We start from the raw sequence: 23,063 nt of genomic DNA on the forward strand, positions 1-23,063 counted from the left end.
CTTGCAAAACCATGATTGTGTAAAGAACATATAGTTATTTTTTCAATGATGGCAGTGGGACTACGATGTGAAATTACTTTCTTGAGTAGCTCTGAAAGTCACTTTTGGATTAAATTGATTTCTTGCTCACGATGGTGTTACCGAGTTCAACCCCCACTGTCCACGGAAGGGTTTATTTGAAGGAATTGTGCTTGCCTGCCTTTGGTTGTGTCAGCATTTCCAGGGGAAGGTGATGCTGCACTGAAACCCTGAGACAGTTGGAGCTGTGCTGAGACACAGCACTGAAGGGTTTCCAGAAGGTGAAACTTTGCTTTGTTTCATTAACACAGGGGACAAGAGCAGGAAATCACAAAGAGGTAAGGAGAGCTAGAAGTCAAACAGAGAGAAGTTTGTGTTGTTCTAATTCTAGTAATGTTGATTAATGCAGTTGAAATATTTTACAGGTAGAATTCAAGTTTCATATTTAAAAAAGATGGTGAACAACATCCTGGAAAAGAGGGGAGAATGATAATTATGTTGTTGTTATCCTTGGAAGGAAGAAAGCAAATATCAGAAGGAAATACTAATTGTCTTTATTCAGCGATGGAATAGGAAAATGGCTCATGCCAAGTGAGAGGTGGAATTGCAGCAGAAATCATCCTGCAGAGAGGGACAGGGGTTTGTGCTGTGCCTGTGCCCTGTCTCAGCCGCAGCTGCAATATCAGGGAATTTCTGTCTGATCCTGATTCCCACCAGGGTGGGAAAGTCATGGGCACAGTGAGGAGAAAGGTGCTTTCTTGATTTGAGAGTGTTCTTCAAGGCTTAATCACAGACGAATTCTCTGTTCCTATGATGGAATATTCCTCAGGAGTTTGCAGTGAGTGTAGATTAGTGAGTGCAGCACAGCTTAGCAAAGTGTGTGCCCCCAGGAGGAAGGGGGGAAGTGGTACTTGCATATGTTGTGAAAAACATATGCAACTAAATTTAGCTCGTGCTAGCAGATTCTACTTATTTTGAAGATTGTGGGATACTTCCAACCTTGGATGAAAAAGGGCATGGGAAGATTTTTTTTTTATTTCTATTTGGGCTCTTGCATCTCTTTCTCCTTTTTCCCTCCCCCAAGGAAAAAAAGCCTCTGCACAGAAGACAAATTATTTCTCTGCCTACACTTGTGTCTTAGTGGTCTGATTTTAGCACTATGTCGTCATGCTGCAAGATTAATTGGCATATGCTGGTTTTTGTTTTTAGCCTTCTCCAGTTTTGTACAGTAGCTAATGCTTCTCCCACAAATCTTAGATTTAACTGTGAAGGCTTAGCTTATTGTCCAAAACAATTTCTTCCCTGTTCTTTTGAAATGCAGGAACATTAGACACTGCTGTTCATTGCGGGTAATATATATTTTGTGTATTTGTTATTAATACTGCTGGATAAAACCAGCACTGGATGGCTTAAAATTTGTCTGCTATTAACCCTTTATAGGGGGTGTGCTGGGCTGGGAGTGCTCTGGGTGCAGGTCACAGAAATATGGTGTCAAATTGACTTCTTCAGTTCTCTTTCCATAAATTATATTTTCTTCCCTGTCTCTTATTGGGGAAGTTGAAGGCTAACATTGGAAATATCATGAATCTTGCTTTGATCTGGTTGGAAAACCATTGATTGCTTTCCCCTCTGAGGGAAAAAATCCCTCCTGATATTGTAATTGCATGTCTCATCAGCAGCTGAAAGGAAAAAATACTTGTACCCTATATTCCAAAGGATATAATTTCTTCTCGCTAAAGATATTTCCTCTCCCTGCACATCATGCTTTGCATGTGGTGTGCTGCTGCCTTTCTGTCTCAAGCTAAACAAATACTAGTTAGTTGAAATAGATTTTAAGGATTCTAATTGTTTATAATCTTCTTGTGGAGTCAGTGACTATAATATATTCAAATTCAGGGGTTGTACCTGGGATTTTCAAGCAGTGAAACAAGGTTGTTTGCTCACTGCTCTGAAGCTTTAGGAGACATTTCAGAGAATTCCCTTTAACACTGCACTTCATAAAGCTGTTGGTATTTCTTCCTTGACAGCAGGTACCCTTAGGTGTTGAATCCAAAGATTTTTGGCATCCAGAAACAAAAGGATTTATAAGACAAGTCTGGGAAGGTCAGTTCTGAACGCTGAGTTGCTGTTTTCAGAGGTGACTGTCTCAGCTGCTTTTAAAGCTTGTCCTTTGTCTTTGGAGGACCTCGTTTTACAACAGAGCTGCTGAAGGTTGAGTCAAGTTTGTTCAGAGCTGTTTCCCCTGGAAACATATTGGCAGGCATGATTTAGCAGTGCTTGTGTTAATCCTGTGCATTCCTGGCCCTGGCACATTCTCTGAGCTTTTCTTCCACGCCACACTTTGAGCGTTTAAAGTGTGCGAAGCCAAAGGCGTTAAAAAGATGATCCAAAAAATGAGCTTTTTTCCCCCCTTTTCTGTATTGTAGGTATAAACATCAAAAGTCTCTGAAAGGGGGCCATTACATAATATAGAAGTGTAGTTTTTGAAGTGGCTTCAGAATCAGCCTGAAATGTGAAAAATGTGACACAACTCTTTTCAGCAGCACTGGATCCTAGAAGTGTTTGGGGCAGTTCATGCCAAGAGTCCATGTACATAAAATGGGTGTGCAGATAATTTTGATAATTTGACTGCTTCATTTAGGTAAATGACTTTTTCATAACCACCCTTTTTGCATAAAGGCAAGCTTCTGGAAAAATTCAAAAACTTCCAAAAGAATGGTTATTCAGTAGATCTGGGGAGATGAAGATGACACTTGTGTTATAAAACCCACACAAAAAGCAATGGCTTCAGGCAGACCTGAGGGTAGGAGGCATTCAAATGGTTCTGACTTCTGGCAATGTAAAAATGAGTAGAATATGTTTGTTGAGGGTCTTGCTTTTCTCTTGCTTACAATTCTCTTGCTTTTAAAACAAGAGAATTGTATCTGGGATCTGACTTAGAAGAAGGCCTGGATTTCATTGAGGATAGGCCTGGTCCACAATGGAATTTGTGGATTTGTCTCCAGCTCAATCCATCCCTTTCAGGAAGCTGGACCACATACCTCAATAAATTAGAGAAAATTTCCTACAGTGGAATTCTGCAGAAAACTGAAACTAATTCCTTAGGGAATTCTCCAGCACAGAGCTGGATCCTTTGGGAGACCCTGGGGTGGAAATGTGTTAGCACTCTGTTGTATTTTGTGGTATTTGCACCAGTATTTATGGGACTCCCATAATATTGTGACATCTTGCCTCAATAACTCTGAGAAACAGGGACTCGGTCCTGTCTACAAAGACAAAATGAGTCACTCAATGACTGAAAAACTGGGACATCTCATGGAGCAGGGCAGAGTCATTCCCTGGGCCAGGGGTGCTGCAGCACTGGGGGGACACAGCACCATGAGCAGCACAACACAGCCCAGCTGCATTCACAGCCCTATTTCTGCACTGTTTTAGCCCATAATCTTGTTTTCTTTCCAATAAAAAAAAAAAGTTAAATAAAATTATTATTGTATTGTCTAAAAGTCTGAGTTGCTGAAAGGAAATATTCCAAACAGTGTTCTCTTCCTGAGATGGAATCTGTAATTTTACCATTGGGATGAAGTGAGCAGAGGGAGAGTGGCTGTCCCTAACTCATCTAAAATGTCACTGAAGGTGGTTGGTTTTGATTATTTATTTCTCTTAATTACCAACATTTGATTAAATGAATAAAAGTAAAAATAGCTCTATTGTTACTTCCTTCATGGAAAAACATCCTGATTGAGCACCACCCCCTTCTTCATTTCTTCCTTATGGCAGTGCTGGCTTTGGAAAGCAGGGCCAGGAAGGAAGCAGGGAGCCCAGCTTGGTGGGGAATGAGCACTCACAATAGAATCTGTGTAAAATCCAGTTGCTAATGTCACCCAGTGTTCCCCCCAGATCCTGCAGTCCAGAATGAAACCCTCATGTCATCCCTGCTTGCAGCTGGTGCTCAAAAGTCAAAACATTCTCCAGAGGATGTTTTGTTACAGAAAATGTGGGTTTCTGCTCATGAAAAATTGATTTCTTTTAGTTTCTGACAGAAATTTCCATTTTTTTAAAAACTGTTTTCCTTGGTGTTTCAGACCACCTTAGTTTGGGAATAAGGAAAAGCTGAGAGGTCTTTTGAGATAGGATCCCCTTCGTTGCAGGAGTTGTGTGATGGAGCATCAGGGAGGAGCTGCTGGTTTGTGAGCAGAATCTTGAGCAGGAATTGGAGCAGGGATTGAGCTCTTCAGCACAATCCTGAGCCACTGGCTGTGGTCTTTTAGTCTCAGACACCTCCTAAGAGTTGCAGTTAGATCCAAATGCACTGTCCTGTTCCAAGGGAGGACCCAAATGCTCTGTCCAGTGTCCCCAGCTGGATTTGGCACCTAGAGTTCCCAGACATCACAATGATGCATTTTTGATTATTACTGTTATGGGCAAGTTTGTTTTACTCTATCTGTACATGAATTAGAATGAAAATAGACTCAGTATCTGAAAATCTCTGTAAAATCCTATTTTCTGTATTGGTAGATTTTCCTGAAAGGAAGCATCATTATTAATTTAAAACCAAAGGAATACACTAAAAAATTACATTATGGAGTGTCAGGGATGGCAACATTAGTTTTCTTCTGTGTTAGTGCAGATAAGAAAATGCAGTTATATTTCTGTTTTATTGTTGCTTTCAGTTGTCTTATTGGAATGTCAATATTATGTATAAGGTGAAAGCATAAAGGCTACTCCAAATATTAAATGCTTCAATAAATCATATTTGCTTCAAGTGGGAGATCCATTTAACTCCTACAAAGAGAGAAGGGATCTTTTTGTTTTGAAATGTGCTGCAGTTTTGTGCATCAGCTGTAGCTTCCAGGTGAGGTTAGCAATCCTAGAACAGTTTAGATTGAAAGGGAACCTAAAGTTCAGCTCATTGCACCCCTGCCATGGGTGGGGACACCTTCCACTGTCCCAAGGTGCTCCCAGCCCTGTCCAGCCTGGCTTTGGGCACTGCCAGGGATCCAGGGGCAGCCACAGCTGCTCTGGGCACCTGTGCCAGGGCCTGCCCACCCTCAGAGCCAGGAATTCCTAATTGCCAATATCCCATCCAGCCGTGCCCTCTGGCAATGGGAGCCATTCCCTGTGTCCTGTCCCTCCATCCCTTGTCCCCTGTCCCTCTCCAGCTCTCCTGGAGCCCCTTCAGGCCCTGCCAGGGGCTCTGAGCTCTCCCTGGAGCCTTCTCCTCTCTGAGCATCTCTGTGGCTCTTCCATGGCCCGACTCCCAGAGCTCCATGCCCTGCTTTTGTTTGGAGCCCCAGAGTTGGACACAGGGCTCCAGCTGGGGTCTCACTGACACCAATTACCCCGAGAAGAACTAATTACTCTCATACTTCATGCTTGCCAGAATCAAGACTAATCTTTTCAAATCCTTGTTCCACCGAACTGTGGCATTTCATAATGGTTTATATTCCACTTGACATCCCTTCCCTAATGGGAAAGCTGTTAGAGACTGAGGTAAATATTTTGGGATAGGAGGGATGAAGTTTTTCTTCCAATAATTAATTACTCAGTGTGTTTCCCTGTGCTCCTGATTGGGTGGTGCATGGGAGGAGGCTGGGGAGAGACCATGTTCAGTATCAGCTTGGAGGAGCTTCTGTGAAGCTTGATTTGTGTAAAATGCACAGCCCCCCTTTCTCCCCCTTTCTCCCCCTTTCTCCCCCTTTCTCCCCCTTTCTCCTCCTCCTCCTCCTGGCAAATAATCAGTCTTTGGAGAGTGAGTGAGTAGCTGAGCTATTTCCATGCAGGTACAGTCATACCTGCATTGATTCCTCCTGCAAAAACCTAATCAATGGTGTTAGTGAAAGAAATTAATTTGTTTCTGAAATGGCATCAGCAGCAAGGGATAATTATTGGAATTTGCAGTAACAATTTCTCTATAGGGTCTGGGGAGGGTGTCTGAGTTTGTGATTATCATCTTAGATTAATTGTAGCTTGATGTGGCTCTGTTGTGTGGGTGTTGTGCAGCATCAAAGCCAGGGAACCAGGGCTTGTGTGCTGGGGTGTCACCAGGTCAGTGACAGCACACTTCTCTTCATCTTTTAACCCCCAGGTAGCCAAGAAAGAGAATCTAATGCTTCTGTGCACAATGGTGTCACCTTGTCAAGAGCATTGACAGTGCTGCCAGGCCTTTGAGAAATTTTTATGTATTGACAGAACTTTCTCTGCTCTGGGCTCCAGCACCCACCTTGCTGGGAGCTTCACCTGGCAGTTTTGGGCTGGGCACACAAAATGCACAGCACCTGACCTGTGAGCATCACTGAAAAATTGTGTTGGCTCCAGGTCATGTAAGAATTCTGCAATAGCTGCAGAGGAAGAATCCAGCTGGCCAGAATTGCACGACAAATTCATTCTTTGAATGGCTTTGAGTTTGGTGGCAGGAATGGCGGGGACTTGTGACAAAACATTTTTGGCTGAAAAATTCCAATTCATTGGAGTCCCAAGTGTTTGTGGAAATGCGTCCTTTTGGAAGGGTAATGAAGGAGACCTTTGGGAGCTGCTGGTTTCCTGCTGGCCCAGCCTGGCTTGGCAGGGGCACATGGAGCCTCCATGGCCCTGCTGTGGTCCCAGTCTGGGCTGGAGGTGTCAGGATGGGACTCCTGGCTCCCAACAGCACCTCCCAAACCTGAGTCTCCTCTGCTATCACCCTGCCTTTCTTGATCCTTTTGGAAAGCCACGAGTGTCCAGAAGTCACTGATGACTCTTAGAAACCAAGCCCTGATTGTCACAGATTTCAAAAACTAATTTGATTTCCCCTCCTTTGGGAAGTTTTGCAATATCAGTCTTCTGTTTTTCAGAATTTCTTGTAACAAAATTTTTGTTCCTTCTTTTGCAAATCCTGTCAATAAATGAGGGGGGGGAGTGACAACACTTGTGCTATCAGGGCTGACAAAGCTGAGTTATGTCAATTTTTTTGTCTCTAATCATATTATTCAGCCACATGCAGAGCTCTGTTTTGGGTGGCTGGAGCAGGAGTGACCTGTGGGGCCACTTGCAGTGACACAAGGCAGTGGGCAGGTGACAGCTCCATTCTTGGCCCTGAATCACAATAATTTCACCTTATTCCTTGCAGAGTGTGTGACTGAAGTGCAGAAAAGTAGCATTGTTCCCAGTTATTCAGAATTCATTATTTGAAGGTTGAACTCCATGAAAAGGTTCTAAAGCCAGAGTCACATGGACTGGAGTTATGTCCCTTGCCAATGACATTTTTACCACACAGAAATTTTGTTCAGAGAACCTAAACCCATTGGTATTTGTGCAGAAACACCCTTTTATCCTGGAGTGATGTGTTTCTGGAAATTTTGGGTAAGTTTTCTAAACACTCACCTGCTCAGGGTGTCCAGCACCTTCTGCTATTTTAACCTGATTTTGCACCAGGCTCAATGTAACAAAGTGAGCGTTTATGCACTGAGTATTTGATGTTGTCACTGGAAAAGTCCCAGCTGGAAGGTGCTCCTTTAGTGGCTTTTGTTTGGAATTTTTTTTTTAATAAAGAGACAGACAAGGGTGAATGTGACCTGCTTTGTGTAAAGCAAGAAGCTGAGAGGTTTTGGGAAAACTTTTATGGTTATATGAATAATTTTTTCTAAAAGTTTCTAAACTTTCCAGTGCTTTAGGCATTAGGAGTTCCAAGGGGGTTTTATCACTTGAAGTAACATTTTTACCAGGTGTAGAGGTTCATTTATGTGAAAATATTGTACAGCCTTGTTTCTTTCAGGTTTTTGCATATGGAAACAGGAATATGTCACAATGCAGGTAGCAAATACAGGTGCCTGACTGTAGAACTCAGATAATGAACCTTTATCTTGAGTGTAGTTATTGTTGATATTGTTGAACAGAAATTGCAAAGCATCCCAAGATATGTAGAGGTAAAGAGAGTTTAATATTTAGGATTTAATTGCTTTCTCTAAGTTCTGTCATGTTGTCAGCCTGTTACTTTCCCTCATTATTACACGTTCCAGCAGTTATAATTGTTTGTGACTGCTTCTTTCAATGTTTTGCAAGATTTCTTTTTCAGTTTTATTTTGGCAAATTAGGCTTTACCAGCTTCTTCACAGGGATCATGGAAGTGCTTCAATATTAGACTTGGTTATGCATTTTGAAAAAGAGTGGAGTCTGATGGAGGAAAAATTAATGCGAATGTCCTGAACATACTTCAGTGGTGCTTGATTAGGAAATACCTTTCCTGGTGAATCAGCCTTTTTGTTGCTTTTGTTTGGGTTCATTTTTTTCATTGCTCTTGTTTAAAAGCCTTGGTGACTTCAGTTAAGTCAGCCTGAGAACAGTTTAAAATCAATTTCCATCAGTTTTCATTTCCACCTTTAAAACTGAAATGTGTTATGCATCTGTACTGGAGATGTAACACTGAGGTTTTAACCCAGGGAAAAAACCAGCAGAGATGATAAATCTTTGAAGAGCTCTCATAAAACAGGTGTTTTCTCCAGGACCTCTCTCTTAGAACTGCTTTTACCTCTCTGGTGTAGAGCACTTCTGTATTAGCAGGCAGGTTTGAAATTTCACAGATATCTGTAGCTTCCAAATGTCTTATAAGAAAAGCAATAATTATTATTATTATAATAAGAGGAAACATGAAGGGCTTTCCTTTGAAGTGTGTAACACTTTCTATATGATCTGATAGCCCACATCAGCGGAATGCTTGTACTCCTTTAGAAAATGTCTTTGTTGAGGCAGCTCTTTGGAGTTTAATAATACTTCAAGGTGGATCCATCTGTCAGCCCCAGCCCTCGTGCCCTGTTATTTCACAGGCATCTCAAGGAGCCTTGAGGTAAAGTCAGAGCATTGAATGCTGTTGGCTTTTTAAAGAGCTTTCCTTTTCCTTTAGAACTATTTAATTTCTTTGCTGTACTATTTGCAGACCACATTGACCTAAACCCCAAACCAAACAAAAGCAAACCAAACAAGGCAAGCCTGTTGCTTTTTCTGGCAAAATAACCTTCAGCTGAAGTTCAAGCTGGAATTTGTTGTTGGTGCTGAGCAGGGTGGATGCAGCTCTGTTCTTCTGAGAAGCCTTCTGCCAGATACTTAAGGATGAAAGCAAAAACCCCCAATTTTGTTCCCAATGCAGTTTTGCGCTATCCTACACCACTTTTTCTGTGGCATCACTGAACATTTGCAGCCATGTGCAGAAATTGAAGGCAACACCTGGGTGGTTCTCCAGGTTGTCCCAGGTCTGGCTCATGCTCCAGCCTTGGCTCCTGCTGGTGCAGACTCTTGCAGCTCTTTTGGAAGAAGGATGGGTTGTGTGTGAAAGGCACAGCCCAACTTTTTACCTTGCCTCACTGAAACCAAAAAATTAGCGAGGTCAGAAGGGCCTGTCTGTCATTTGTTGCTCCATACAGGGGTTGTCGTCATGGCAAAATTAAAACTGAAAATTTCTTGGCCAGCCCAGCAGCTTGGTGCCTGTGCACAGCTGGGGTGGTTATTGCTGTATGTTGACAGCAGTTTAGTGGCTGATTTTTTGGCTACTGAGAGATTTGGCTGAGGTTGCTGTGCTGTTCCATTCTGCTTTGGAAGTCAATTACTCAAGGTGTCACACAGCTGGAGAAGGGCTGGGTGTTGGAGCCAGAGCTGCCTGGACTCATTTAGCTCAGGTGAACATGAAACCCCCTGGCTGGGAGCAGGCAGGGAACACCAGCTTTATTCTCTGTGGGGATGCAGTGATTTAGCAATCCCTGTCAGTGACAAAGCAAAGGCTTTTCCCAGGCGCTGGAACAATGATGCAGGGCTGTAAATTCACCTCCCCCTGCCCCTTTGCTGTGTCTGTCCTGCTCAGGAGGTCCCTTTGCCAAAGGCATTTAGTTCCTGGCATTCCTTCTCTCAGGAGCTGTCCTGATGGTCCATGTGAGTGACAGAGGTCTCATGTTTCATGGGCACATTTGGAAGCCCAACTGATGCAAAAGCCAATCTGAACCAGGGTGAAATCCACACAAATACCTCCAACAGTGTCTCTCCACTCCTGCTGTTATATCAGTGCACTGTTGCCTCAGAAGACATTTTTATTTAGCTTACAACTAAGTTTAATATTTTCCCTCAGAGAGCAGGGGATTGGTTGTTCCATGTGAGTAATCCCACAGCATTGCCATTTCATTTTCCTAGCAGTTGTGTAACAGCCAAGGTATTGTGACATTTATAATCAACAAGAATTCAGATCTGCTTTAAGGCACTGGGCTCTTTTTTCTCCCCCTGAGTAAAGTAAGGTGTTTTTTTTTTTTTCTTCACTACATTTCCCCTGATTTTTGGAAGAGAAGAAACATTAATATTTGAGAAAGAGCTCTCATTTTTCGAGCAGAAAGCACTGTTTGAAAAACACAAAACAGGTTACAGCAGTTCCTCTTATTCATGGATGAGAAACTGTTCTCCCCCAGATTGTGCTTTTTGATGGAGATCATCTAAGCTTTGTGATGTTCAGCGCAGCACATCTTCATCCAACAAATGAGGTATCTCCTCCTGCTGTCAAATTGTTTTGGCTGATCAAACTTGCTTAGGCCTTGGAGCTGTGTGACAGAAGCTGCAGTGAGAGGGATGCTGCTCATGGAGTTTGCTGCCAAACTTGGAAGAGAAAGGATTCTGGCAGGATAATTGGACCATGAAGTTCAGGAATGATGGTGCTGGAGAAAACAGAAGGGGAATTTTCAAAAATTTCATTTTGGCCTTTATCACCAGAAAAGTGTGAAAGGGAAAAAAAATTTGCTTTCCACCCACCAAGTGTGGCATCCTGGTAGCAGAGAGTTTGTCAGCAAGGCAGGGAAATGTTCATGCAATCCTGCTGAACACTGAGCTTGGCATGGCAAGAAATGCCAAAAACGTGACACTTGTGGCACAGCTTTGTGGAGCCAGTCAGGGTGGCGGTAATGAAATCATCCCAAGCAGATGTTTCTCTCTGTATGCCTGCATTTTTCATTTTAAAATCAACCCATTCCTGAAAGTTAGAGGTAAATACAAGGAGCTATCTCATTAGTAATTTATAAACAAACTTTTAAACCAGATTTTTTGGTGTTCCATTATGGTTTTTTCAATGGCAGTATGATGGGTTAATCAATTCATGTGTTCTAGAAAGGGTTTCTAGTTTGAGTCACTAAAAGTAGTTTGTTTTGGTTTTAATTTTAAAATTCTTTCAGTGCCATTAAAGGGTTTAAGGCAAAACCATGAATTTTCCCCTCAGTCATACATTTCTTGAGTTCAATTATGTTCTCTCATCATAGATTTTGCTCTGCCCAGGTCTGGTTGGACACTGGAAAATACAGAGTAATTGGATAATAAAGCCACTTCCAGTGCCTTTAGCTGAATTCTCAACAGAATAAGAAGTTTATGATCTGAATCTCCTATTTCTCTCATAGAAAGTGTTCAACTATTCAGTCCTTTCTTTTCTCCATTGCACCAGCCCCTTTCTTCTCCTTTCTTTCTTCTCCTTTTTCTTTCTTCTCCTTTTTCTTTCTTCTCCTTTCTTTCTTTCTTCTCCTTTCTTTCTTTCTTCTCCTTTCTTTCTTTCTTCTCCTTTCTTTCTTCTCCTTCCTTTCTTCTCCTTTCCTCTTTTCTTCCCTTTCTCCTTTCTTTCTTTCTCTCTCTTCCTTCCTTCCTTCCTTCCTTCCTTCCTTCCTTCCTTCCTTCCTTCCTTCCTTCCTTCCTTCCTTCCTTCCTTTCCTTTCCTTTCCTTTCCTTTCCTTCCTTTCTTCCCTTTCTTCCCTTTCTTCCCTTTCTCCTTTCTTTCTTTCTTTCTTTCTTCTTCTCTTCTCCTTTCTTTCTTCTCCGCCTTTCTTTCCTCCCCTTCTCAGCAGGATTTTGCCAGAGAACCATCAGAGCTGCAGCAGATTGATCTTGGTGGGGTTGAAGTTGCAGGTCAAATGAATGAATCAGACACCTAAACCCAGGAATGTTCTCCAGGATGATGCCTACAGAATATTTATATCTGCATTTATCACAGCTACTTGTGCAAGTGTTGGTCAATAACACACAGATTTCAGCTCGATTTATCTCAGGTTTGATGCCAAACCAGCAAAGAAAAATGTTCTTGCTCCTCTCCCCTTTCTTCCTCTTTTCCCTTCATTGAAAATGTTGGCCACAATGAAGATGTCACCCCACAGGCTGTACCTGCAGCACAGTGCTCTGCAGCAACAGCAGCTCTCTATTATTAGACAGTAATTCAAGTGAAGATATAACTGTGGGTCATTTCCATACATTAGATATATTTAAAAGCATACTTGTTTAATTTGCATAATTAATACTTATACAAAATTCTCCTTTTCTGAGCTCAAGTGTGTTGAATGTTAATGGAGCTGCATTTGCAGGGTCCTGAGGGAGATGAGAACTGGGGCCTGCTTTGATTTGTTGTGGAGCAAAACCCTCCAGCAAAAGCCTTTGACTTCCTGTGTGTCACTGCTGAAACCCTGCAGGAAAAATTCACTTTTTCTAAGGCAGCAACAGCTTTATTTCTAGAGCTGTCCTGTTGGGATGTTTGTGAAGTCAGAACAGCAGCTGGGTTCTGCGTATTTTTAAATGCAATAGAGGGAAGTTTAATTGATACTTTACTAAAGTCTTAGCTGCTAAAACCCTTCCCAAAAATGATGCTAGTCTAAAGGATGCTAGTCTAAAACACTTCCTAAATTATCCCCAGGCTTTGAGAAATACTTAAATTTTCCTTGTTTTAAGACCTAAGGTGGGAAACTGGAAGTTAGTTTTGAAATTGTTGTTGTATAATATACTCCTAATGAGACAGGGGCTTGTTTTTTATTTTAAAAGGTGATCGTGGTGCTTAAAAAAAATAGTTTTTTTTCTTCATTAGATGACAGAAAGTCTCCCAGCAAGATATTTTTGGTATAATCTCTTAAGTAATTGATGTGTCCTCAATTAGTGTGTAAGTAACACAGCCAACAATTTACCATCCCAGCAGAATTTTAAAATGATGTTAAATGGCATTAGACCAAAATATTTACCCTCTTTCCTCAGGAATCTTTTATAAATAAATAATGAACAGTGCAAGTACTGAATGTCACTGGTGGGCAAAGCAGTAAATTTCACTTTGCCTATAAATGTTGTTTTGTGACCTGCAGATGCCCATCAGAGATCTCTTTGGTAAAAAAGCTCCTTAGTGAGACATGGAAGAATGTAAAGTAGAGGGAAGCAGAAGAACCAGTTTTGGTTTTTATTTGTAAAATAGAGGTACAACCGTCCATCAGGTGGATGGCATGAAAACATCATTGCAGGAGTTCTCTGCATTGTCTTTCATGCATCAGCCTTGCTTGAGTAAGAACAATGCCATTTATCTTCCAGATAAATGGAAGTTAACAAAGCACTGAACAAAGCTGTGGGAGCTGCAATAGCAGGGGCTGAAGGCAATAGTTGAGGCTTTGCTCCTTTTGTCTGATTAATTAATCTGAGGAACGCTCCCTCCGGTGTGGAAGGTTTTACAAACCCTTAGAAAAAGAGGTGACTCTTCCTAAGAAGCTCCTGAGATGTGAGAAGGGACTCCAGGTGCAGACACTTTTGTGTTTTCCTGGTGGATCTTGTCTCTTGAAGTACCCTGATTTGTGTCCATCGGGAGTCTGTGTCCTGAAACCAGGACCTGGGCTGGTGTTGGGGAGCAGAAATGAGGAAATGAAGAAAGGAGGTAAAACCTGGTGCAGGTTTTGTGCCTTGCCCAGTGGGATTTCAGTTCCCTTTTGGATCCAACCTCCAGCATTTTCCTTTTCACAGCTTTAGTGACTTTCCCCTTGAGACTGAGGATTGGGAGGAGAAGGGTTAACTTGCTGAGGGTATTGCAGACACAAACCCTGAGTGTGGGTGCCATTATGAGAGAAAGGTTGAGCTGTGATGAATTAGGTGATTCCCTCTCACCCGAGAAGAGGAATGAATTCTTAATATCAGAGTACTGGAAGGCAACCTTATTTACCAGGCAGGGGGAAAACAGGTTCCCAAAAGGCCCTGTCAGAGCCCCTGGCTTGTCACAGTGTTTTCTGGAGGTGGGAAGCAGGTGAGAGTCTGATGGAGAAGCTTTTCATGAACTTAACCACAGCTGAGAAACTTAAATCATAGCATTCCATCTTCCTCGTGGCTCTGGCTCTCAGCTTACCTTTAAAGACAAATCATTATTGATCCAGCAGAATCCTTCTCAGGCATTATTTCATGTCCCCCTCATCAGGAACCCCTCACAGGGAGATTGTTCTGCATTGATTTATGAACCATTGCAGATCACAGGAGCCTGCACGTGTCTCCTGCTCCTTTAGCAGTGGAGAAGGTGGCTGGAGGTGGAGCTGGATGTGGGATAAATCCCTAAATGATGTGTTCCTCCTTAGGAAAGTGGTCTGCAGGGAAAAGTTGCTTCTTTTGTAAATTATGATATACTGTTATTGCAATGGGCCCAGGGGAGTAATACAGGTATGACAGAAGTGCTGGAGGGGACAGGACAGAACAAGCTTTTAAAAGCTGACTGGAGTCTTGGTTTTGTGTTATTTGGTGTCACAAGCAAACCTTTTATTTGGCCATTTCTTAGGAAGAAATGAGTCTCAGAAGAATGGCAAGTAAAAGTCAGGAAAAATCTTTTGCAGTTCTCTTTTTGCCCTCTATTTCAGCCCTTCAAAACTTCAAGTTTATTTTTATCCCTACCTGGGACTCCCTATGCAAAGCTGGTGACTTCTGCCTACTGGGGCCTTGCTCTTGTATTCCTTCTTTTGAAAACTCTGTAGCCCCTATAGGAAATGCATCTTTTTTGTCTTCTGCATGGTTTGTACATTTTTAGGTGCTGACACAGTATAATTAAAATTGAAGAAGGTAGGGAAGGCATTTAGAAACAGTAATTACTGGTATGTCAGTAACAAAATTAGTGGGAAGCGAGTGTGAAAAGATAAATCATCCTTCTGTGAGCAGCTTTGGTGGATGCCTGTGCCTAGGGGCTGAAAATGTGTTTGAGCTGCAGGACAGAGATGCACCTGTAGCTGCCACTAGTGCTGAAAAGTCTCTAAATCTCAGTGAGGGAGTGAGCTGACCTTTCCCTAGCATATTAAATACTCATAAATTAATTGATCACACATTGATATGCTGGTGCTTGTCACGCAAGCCCAGTGTGGGTGGCTGCATCACAAGAGGTGTGGGCCATGAAAGCATCTGTGGAGGTTTGCTCTGGGCTCCCAGCACCAGAACCCTTCAGCTTTGCTGAATATGGATGAGCCTCCCTTGCTCGTTAGCCTCAAGCCTGCAGGGCTGTTTGCACAGTTTTGGCAGAACTTGGTTTTCCAGGATCAAAGAAACCTGAGCCAAAGCTTAGCTCTGCTCTGGCTGCTGGTTCTGCAGCGCTGCAAGGGAAAACAAATAATACTCAGTTTGCTTTCAGGCTCTGTAAACCTGCCTGTTGGAGCTGAGCTTCAAAATCAGTTTAGAGTCAAGTACTGTAGGAAAATACATGAAGGTTTTTCTGCCTTTCGTTGTTTGTTATTTTTTTAAAGGGAGATGTTGAACATTGTCTACTTGGTTTTCTTTCTTCCTTTTTTTTTTTTTGCTTTTTGTTTTGTTTGAATGGAGCTGCTTGGATCTCTGTCAGTTGTATTAAGATAAACACACAGGTAGTTACTGTGCCCTGATCATTCAGCTTTGGCAATCAACTCTTCACAACTCAAAAATTGCTATTTTTATTTCAAAAAGCTTCCAACTAGTGTTAGTAAACTACGTGTTTAAATGTACATTTAGGTTTAAAAAAGCTTTATAAAGACATAAAATGCTCTGCAAAAGCTATGTACTTGGAATTTTGAAGTCAATCCCAGTCTTGAGTGCCCCAATGTTCCCACTGCAGAGTGAGTGGAGCCTGTGTGCCTCAGGAGAAATGTGCCTCACCTCTCCAGGCAGGTGGAGCAGATTCTGAGAAACAAGAGCTACAAACACAGTCCACTCCAAATTCTGAGTGTGTGAAATCAGATTGTGCACCAAAGAGCCTTCAAACCCTGAGAAATATCTGATCAGCATAACAAAATCTTGGGAGCTGCAGCTCATTTTGCCTCTTTCTGCTGTTGGAACCAGAGCTGACATGAACTTTGTTTGCACTGAATGATCCAAAGGGAAATATTGGATTCTGACCCTGCAATGAGTTTTGCATGGGCTCATTACCATTGAGACAGATGGGATACATTAGAGTTTCCATTTCTTGTTTCACTGAAGTAATAAATGGTAGCTTTTTAATAGTTTATGTTCATGAAGCACTATGATTTTTATTGCACTTTTGTGAGATTTGCAAGCTGCCATTGAAATAAAAACCAAAAAAAAAAAAGAGCAAGTGACTGTAAAGCTGAAAGAAGATTTTAACAATATTCAGCCCAGATTATCTAAGATAATGTTTAATTTTGCCATTTCCCTTTCCCTGTTCAGCAACTTCTCCCAGGAGCTCGTGCTGCGCCTTTGTCTTTGGGCTGTGTGCAAACCACCCAGGCTTTGTGTGTTCCTCTGTGTGCAGGGCAGTGATCCATGCAAATGCTGGCATTCCTAAAGGAATTCTGAGATTTCAGGTGCTCTCTTCTTTCCTTTGTATTCTTCTCTGCCTCCCAAACTCCCTTGTGCAGCAGTGGGTGGTCAGGTGAGTCACCTGCTGATGGTGTGGCAGCGATGCTGCTGGCAGGGCTGTGTGTGTCTGATTGCTCCATTGTGGTGCTGAGCACTCCTGAGCAGAGCCTGCATCTCATCCAGACCTCCCCACGGGCACATCAGCCCTCCTTTGTTCCCTGGCCTTGATTTAAACCTCTCTGCTGTGCACTAAAGGTGCAGCAGGAACAATAACTCAAGCGAATCAGCTCGTAAAGCTGAAGAGTATTGATCTGTGTCCTGTAGAATTAGAAATTACTGGCTTGGAGAGCAGTTTGCTGCTCTGAGAATCCCTGCTTTGTCTTTGTGTGTGCAGTGTTAAAGCCTTCCCATGATAAATGACAGTTTGGTTCCACAGCTCCCTGCCAGGAACTCACAGCCAGGTGGGGTCGGTCCCTTCTCCCAGATAACAAGGGATAGAACAAGAGGGAACGGCCTCAGGTTGCACCAGGGCAGGTTTCTGTTGGATATTGGGGAAGATTTCTTCACTGAAGGAGCAGCCAGGCACTGGAACAGGCTGCCCAGGGCTGTGGCTGGATCATCCATCATTCCCTCAAGCCCTGTGGATGTGGCACTTGGGGACACGGCTCGGTGGTGGACGTGGCAGTACTGCATTAACAGCTGGTTCAATGACCTTGGGAGGGTTTTCCAACCATTCTGTGAATCCTGTTTGTTTCTTGTCCCTAATCTCCAAGTCTTGAAAAGCCAGACTGTTCATTTCTACACTCTCAGTGAACAGTTCCTGTCACAAATTTCAGGTGTTGAGGAAGCTGAGCTACCACTCGAGCAAGAGCTTTTGTGTCCCCTGTCACAGCCCCAAGTGTTCCACTGGGGGTGAAAACCTGGGGGCTGGGTTTGGTTATATTGCATTTACATTGGTTCTAAAAACACAGCATATTGTAATGAATGATAAAAAGCATCTTCAGATGCTCCAGAACAGTTTATTTTAAATAAATATTTTGCTTTCTGAAAAGGCAACATTTATTATAACATCACACAAATTAGGTGTGTGGACTGTAAGGAAGCAGATTTCATTAAAATAAAAAGGAAAAAAAAAAAGAGGAATCCTTTTTCCCCTTCCAAGGGAAAATGTCTGCTCCATACAGAGTATTCCTCTGCAACAGGATCCTGCTTATAGGATAGTACAATAAAATCCACATTTTCTATTTGGCAGCAATGGGTATGGGTCACTCTGGAAATCCCTGAAAGCTTTTTTATTTTGCTAGTTTAAGGGGAATGAAAGCAAGTAAATGAAAAGGTGAAGAGCAAGCCTGCTGTAAAGCTTGTTACTGATTTGAAATGGTCATTTTGAGACAGTTGAAAATGGACTTACTTAAAACCCCCAAACAATCACCACCTCCCCTGCTCATCCAAAAATTGGCCATTTTGTCCATTTATGAGTGAAGCTCAGTCTCAAGCAGTGAGAGTGGAGTGTAGCAAGACAAAATGTCCACTCTTAGGCTAAACATGTAAGTACCTAAAATGGGAGTGGAGAAATTTTAAATGAAGTTACTGCATCCTTGCTTTGAATTGTGGGGCATGCTGTTATGTGACTCTGGTGGGAAATTTGATCTATTCCTATGGCTTGTGGGAATACGACTGGTGAAGAAATATGTCTCTGTGTCAGAATACCTGGGTCCTTGTTAACCCTTTTACACCTTAAATTCATGTTGGAGATTTATCTGGAGCCAAGGGCCATGTGTCCTCGGTGGGAAATAACCAAACCGTCTGACAGAAATGTTTGGAGTCCAATGGTTAAATGGGCTATGATTAGCTTGGTCCCCTATGGATGGAAAACTTTATGGCCTTTTATATGCTGGAAATAAATCCAGCCTGTTCCATAAGTGTATATTTAGTGTGCCACTATAAATGTATCAAATAGTAAATATAATGTGCTATTCACATGAGAAATATTTGGGGGAATATGTTCTTTGGAGCCCTTGGCACTTAACACAGTATAGGAGGTTCTGTTTGGGAGTGAGATTTACTGCTAAGGGAACAAGTAATTATGAAAGTCTGCTAAGATTGAAAATATTACAAATTTTGTTGCTTTTTGCCATGGCAATTTGTACTTATGGTTTTCTCTTAAACAACTTGAGCAGTTCTGTGCTTTTCTGTTGGTGGTTTCATTTTTCTTTTTTAAAGTTGTACCTCAAACCAAACAGAGAAGCTGCCAGGAGACCCAACTGGGCTCTTCCAGTGCCTGAAGGAGCCCACAAGGAAGATGGAGAGAGACTTTTCACAAGGGATGGAGGGACAGGACACAGGGAATGGCTCCCACTGCCAGAGGGCAGGGTTGGATGGGATATTGGGAAGGGATTGTTCCCTGTGAGGGTGGGCAGGCCCTGGCACAGGGTGCCCTGGATCCCTGGCAGTGCCCAAGGCCAGGCTGGACAGGGCTTGGAGCAGCCTGGGACAGTGGAAGGTGTCCCTGCCCATGGCCGGGGGTGGGACTTGTTGGAACTTGGTGTTTTTAAGGTCCTTTCCAACCCAACCCTTTGTATGATTCCATCCTTCTGCTTATCTGAACTTTGTGAGGACAGACCATGGCTGGTGAGTGCTGCTCTGGCCTAGCTGTGGGAGCAGAACCCACTGTCACAGACATCTTTTATGGAAAATCCTTTCTTTAGGATTTTTCCTCCTGAGAAGCTGAGAGGCCTCAGGAACAAAATGTAAACAGTAATCATCTGCTGCTGTGGAATGCAACAGGTGGATCTGGGATTGGTCTCATGTTGGTTGTTTCTAATTAATGGCCAATTACAGTCAGCTGGCTCAGGCAGAGTTTGAGACACAAACCCTTGTTATCATTCTTTTCTATTCTTAGCCAGCCTTCTGATGAAATCCTTTCTTCTATTCTTTTAGTATAGTTTTAATGTAATATATATCATAAAATAATAAATCAGCCTTCTGAAACATGGAGTCAGATCCTCATCTCTTCCCTCATCCTTGGACCCCTGTGAACACGGTCACAACTCACCAGCAACATCCTGTTCTTTTATTTTGTGAGACTGCTCCCAGCCAAGGGTGATGCACAGAGATATTTCCTAGCTCCCAGATGGAGATGAGAGCAGAGTTACGGAGGAGTAAATGACTTTTGGTGGAAGGGAAGAAGGGCTGTGCTTGCTTTTCAGCCACATCTTGCAGTGGTGTCACAGCTGCCTGGAAAAGCAGCTTTGGGGGCTCTTTGCAGCCCTGTTAGAGGCTGCAGAAATGGCTTTTCTGGGAGTGCTGCAGGTGTCTGAGGAGTCATCTTCAGTTCAGGCAGTAAATCAAAACCAAACCTTGCTTGTGCTGCACATTGCAGGGATTAGAGGTACCTGGGAGGGAGTGGGGCATTTCCCAGGGCTCGTTAACTGCAGGAACGGTGACAGCAGTGGGGAAATTGTTGTCTGGGGGGATCCATGTGGGGAAACCTGGGATAATAATGATGCCATTACTTATAAATAGCAGGTAATGCCCACTCATACCAACACAAGGAGCATCTGCAGGGGTTTAGGCTGAGTTTTGGTGGCAGCTCTTGATTCCAGTTTATTTCACTTGCTGCAAGCCTGATGCATTTCTATCTTTGCCTGCAGTTGCTGAAAAATAGTTCTGATGGTTTGCCAACTTGCATTTGTTGTCTCATTTCTCCATGTTGTGAAGACTAATAATGAAGTTTTATCTTGGTTTGCAGCTTCTTTAATTTAGTATGTGGGTGCTTGTTGTGTAAAGTTAAATATTTGCCATCAAGAGGAATTTGCAGTAATCTTAAAGCATTTCATCATTTAATCATCACTGATAAATTTCTCTGAGCACTCTATGCAAGCCTTTCTGAGATTCTGTGAATGGTGAAGCCTCTGAGATCTAGATGTTGATGGTCTCAAATGAGGGCCAAAAATCCCTCAAAAATGTAATATGTAACTCACAATTCTTTGTATCACATCTCACAATGTGATATATCTGCATTTATTCTGTGAATGACACATTTTACCAAAAAAGGTTATTCAAGGCCTCCAAATCACTTTGTGAGTAGCATTTTTGCATGTATTTGCATTTAATATCTCTAATCTCTGGTACAACAGAAATCATGTTACATTTGCTGTAGTTGATAGCAGGGGTTTTATTCCCTTGGATCTCTCTTCCATTTTTCTCTTGTCAACATGCATACTTTATCAGAACAAGAAGGCAAATATATTACAGAGTTGGAACATTTTAAACAGGATCATTTTATGCCTGTATTTCCTCAAGCACTTGTTCATGTGGTTGGAAATTATCTTGAACAATGGTTTATGCTGCTGTGTGCCCTAAACTAGAGTTTTCTCTGCACAGAAAGGCATTCACTAAACCTCAAAATCTCTAATCCATAGCAAGGAATTCTAGTCTTGTTTCCTCTGCATAGAAAGTCAGTAAAACCAAGAGTCTCTAATCCGTAATAAGGGAACTTTTTAAAAAAAAAACAAGACATTTTACAGAGGTAAAAAAAACCTTGTCAGAGGAAATTTAAGCTGAAATATCTTTTGATGGTTGTGAAAATAGTGGTGACTGATTATGAAAGTCTGCTAAGATTGAAAATATTGCAAATTTTGTGGATTTTTGCCATGGCAATTTGTACTTATGGTTTTCTCTTAAATAACTTGAGCAGTTCTGAGCTTTTCTGTTTGTCGTTTTGGGTTTTTTTGTGTGTGTGTGTGTGTGTGGTTTTTCCCCCTAATCTATAATAAGGGAATTTTCTTTTAAACTGAGACATTTTACAGATGTAAAACCCCCTTGTCAGAGGAAATTTAAGCTGAAATATATCCCAATGTCTGTGAAAATAGTGGTGTCTATTTGGTATCTTGAGATAAGGTGATTTTTGGGAAAATCTAAGGTAGTGTAATCATCTTTTGTGCTACTACGCTAAGGAATAAAGTTGTTTTTTTCCATCTTCCTCTCTTTTTCAGTATAGTGTGAAAAACACCAATCACTTGTTTTTAAAATTTTAAAAGTTTAATAGTTATAAAATGGTTATAAAAATAGCAATATAATTAGAGTAATAAAAATTTAGACAATTAGGATTTAGGACAATATGAGACAATAGAAACAAAGAGTTACGGACAGTCCAGGTACCTTTTCTGGGCAAAATAAGCCCCAAAAGGACCCATGTTAACAGAGGATTAACACTTAAAAACAATAACCTGTTGCATATTCATACATCTCATATATGATGCATAAATTCCATTCAAACACAGGATTCTGTCTGGGCAGTGTCAGCTTCTTCCTCTTAATCCTAATGGTGTCTTCAGGGCTGAGGAAGGCAGGAAGAAGTTAATTTCTCCTGATAATGGAGCAATAAATTCTCTTTCTCTGAAAGACTTCAGTGTCCTGTGGCTGCTATCTGGTGCAAGTCCTCTCTTTAAAAAAAGTATCTTTCATAGCATAGTTTCTATTTTAACCTTATGTTATAACCTAAAACTATATTTAACACACTACTTAAAAAAATAAATACAGCATTACTTTCTAACACGACACATGTAATCATTTTAATATTTGTGAAAAGCCAATCATAAAATACACATTTTTTACATCTAGCAAACCCCCAGCAGAGGGGAAGCAGCACAGTTGTCCTACTTGTGGCTGCTGGGACACGTTGGGAACACCTCCAGAGAGCAGAATGTGTTTTGGGGCAGCCAGGGAGGAGCTGGAGTGGGATGGAAGGAGCTGCAGCCGCCCTGCTCCTGCATCCTGGGCTCAGGGGCAGCTCCAGAGGTGTCAGAACCCAGGACATCCCTCTGGCTGTCCTGACCCCTGTGCCTTTGATTTTGACCCATAGAAAAAATTACCAACCTTATATGAAGAATTAGAAGCCACGAAATTTTAAGTAGAATGATAGATAGTTTTTCACAAGGTGAAAAGTAGAATTTTAGAGTTTTTAGAACAGGAACTCGGAGGCCCAAGTGGAAGAATCTGGGTGTGCCTTGTCCTCCTGTCTCCTTCTTCCTGGCCTCCATCTTCTAGGTGATGTTGGCACTTTTAGATTAGTTTAGAGAAGAAACACAGTCTAACATAAGGGATAGGTATTGGGAAGTTATTGTAAATAGTTTACATGTCGTTTTCAGTATAAAAAAACAACACCGCCCTGAGGGTGGTCACTGTGCCACAGACTGACTTGAACAGACCTCAGCAGGTCAAAAAAAGAATGTTATAAATAACAGAAATTAGACAACCTTGAAAACCAAACCAGAAGAATCCTGACTCCTCCTTCAGCTGCCGAGCTGAGAAAAGAAACTCTGACACATTTTGGGGTCATCCTGATCACAAAGAGACAGGGGCAGTGCCACCAGAGATGTCACCTGGGCCTGGGCCTGGCCAGGAGAGCCCAGCTCAGCCAGGCCGAGCTTTTCTGGAGCTGTGTGTGGGTGGCTCCTGCTGGAGCCTGCAGAGCTGTCAGTGCTGCCTTTTGTGACAATGGGGTGGGG

At 42.2% G+C, this 23,063-nt stretch overlaps 1 protein-coding gene across 4 annotated transcripts in view; it reads left to right on the forward strand.

Annotated features, from left to right (window-relative positions):
• The window catches only part of ATP2B2 (ATPase plasma membrane Ca2+ transporting 2), a 403,583-nt gene that overhangs the window by 68,341 nt on the left and 312,179 nt on the right, over window positions 1-23,063 (forward strand). The window lies entirely within an intron of this gene.

The sequence above is a fragment of the Melozone crissalis genome, unplaced genomic scaffold (assembly GCF_028551555.1).
Source record: "Melozone crissalis strain CALT ecotype California unplaced genomic scaffold, PUWL_Pcris_2 ptg000029l_1, whole genome shotgun sequence".
NCBI lineage: Eukaryota > Metazoa > Chordata > Aves > Passeriformes > Passerellidae > Melozone > Melozone crissalis.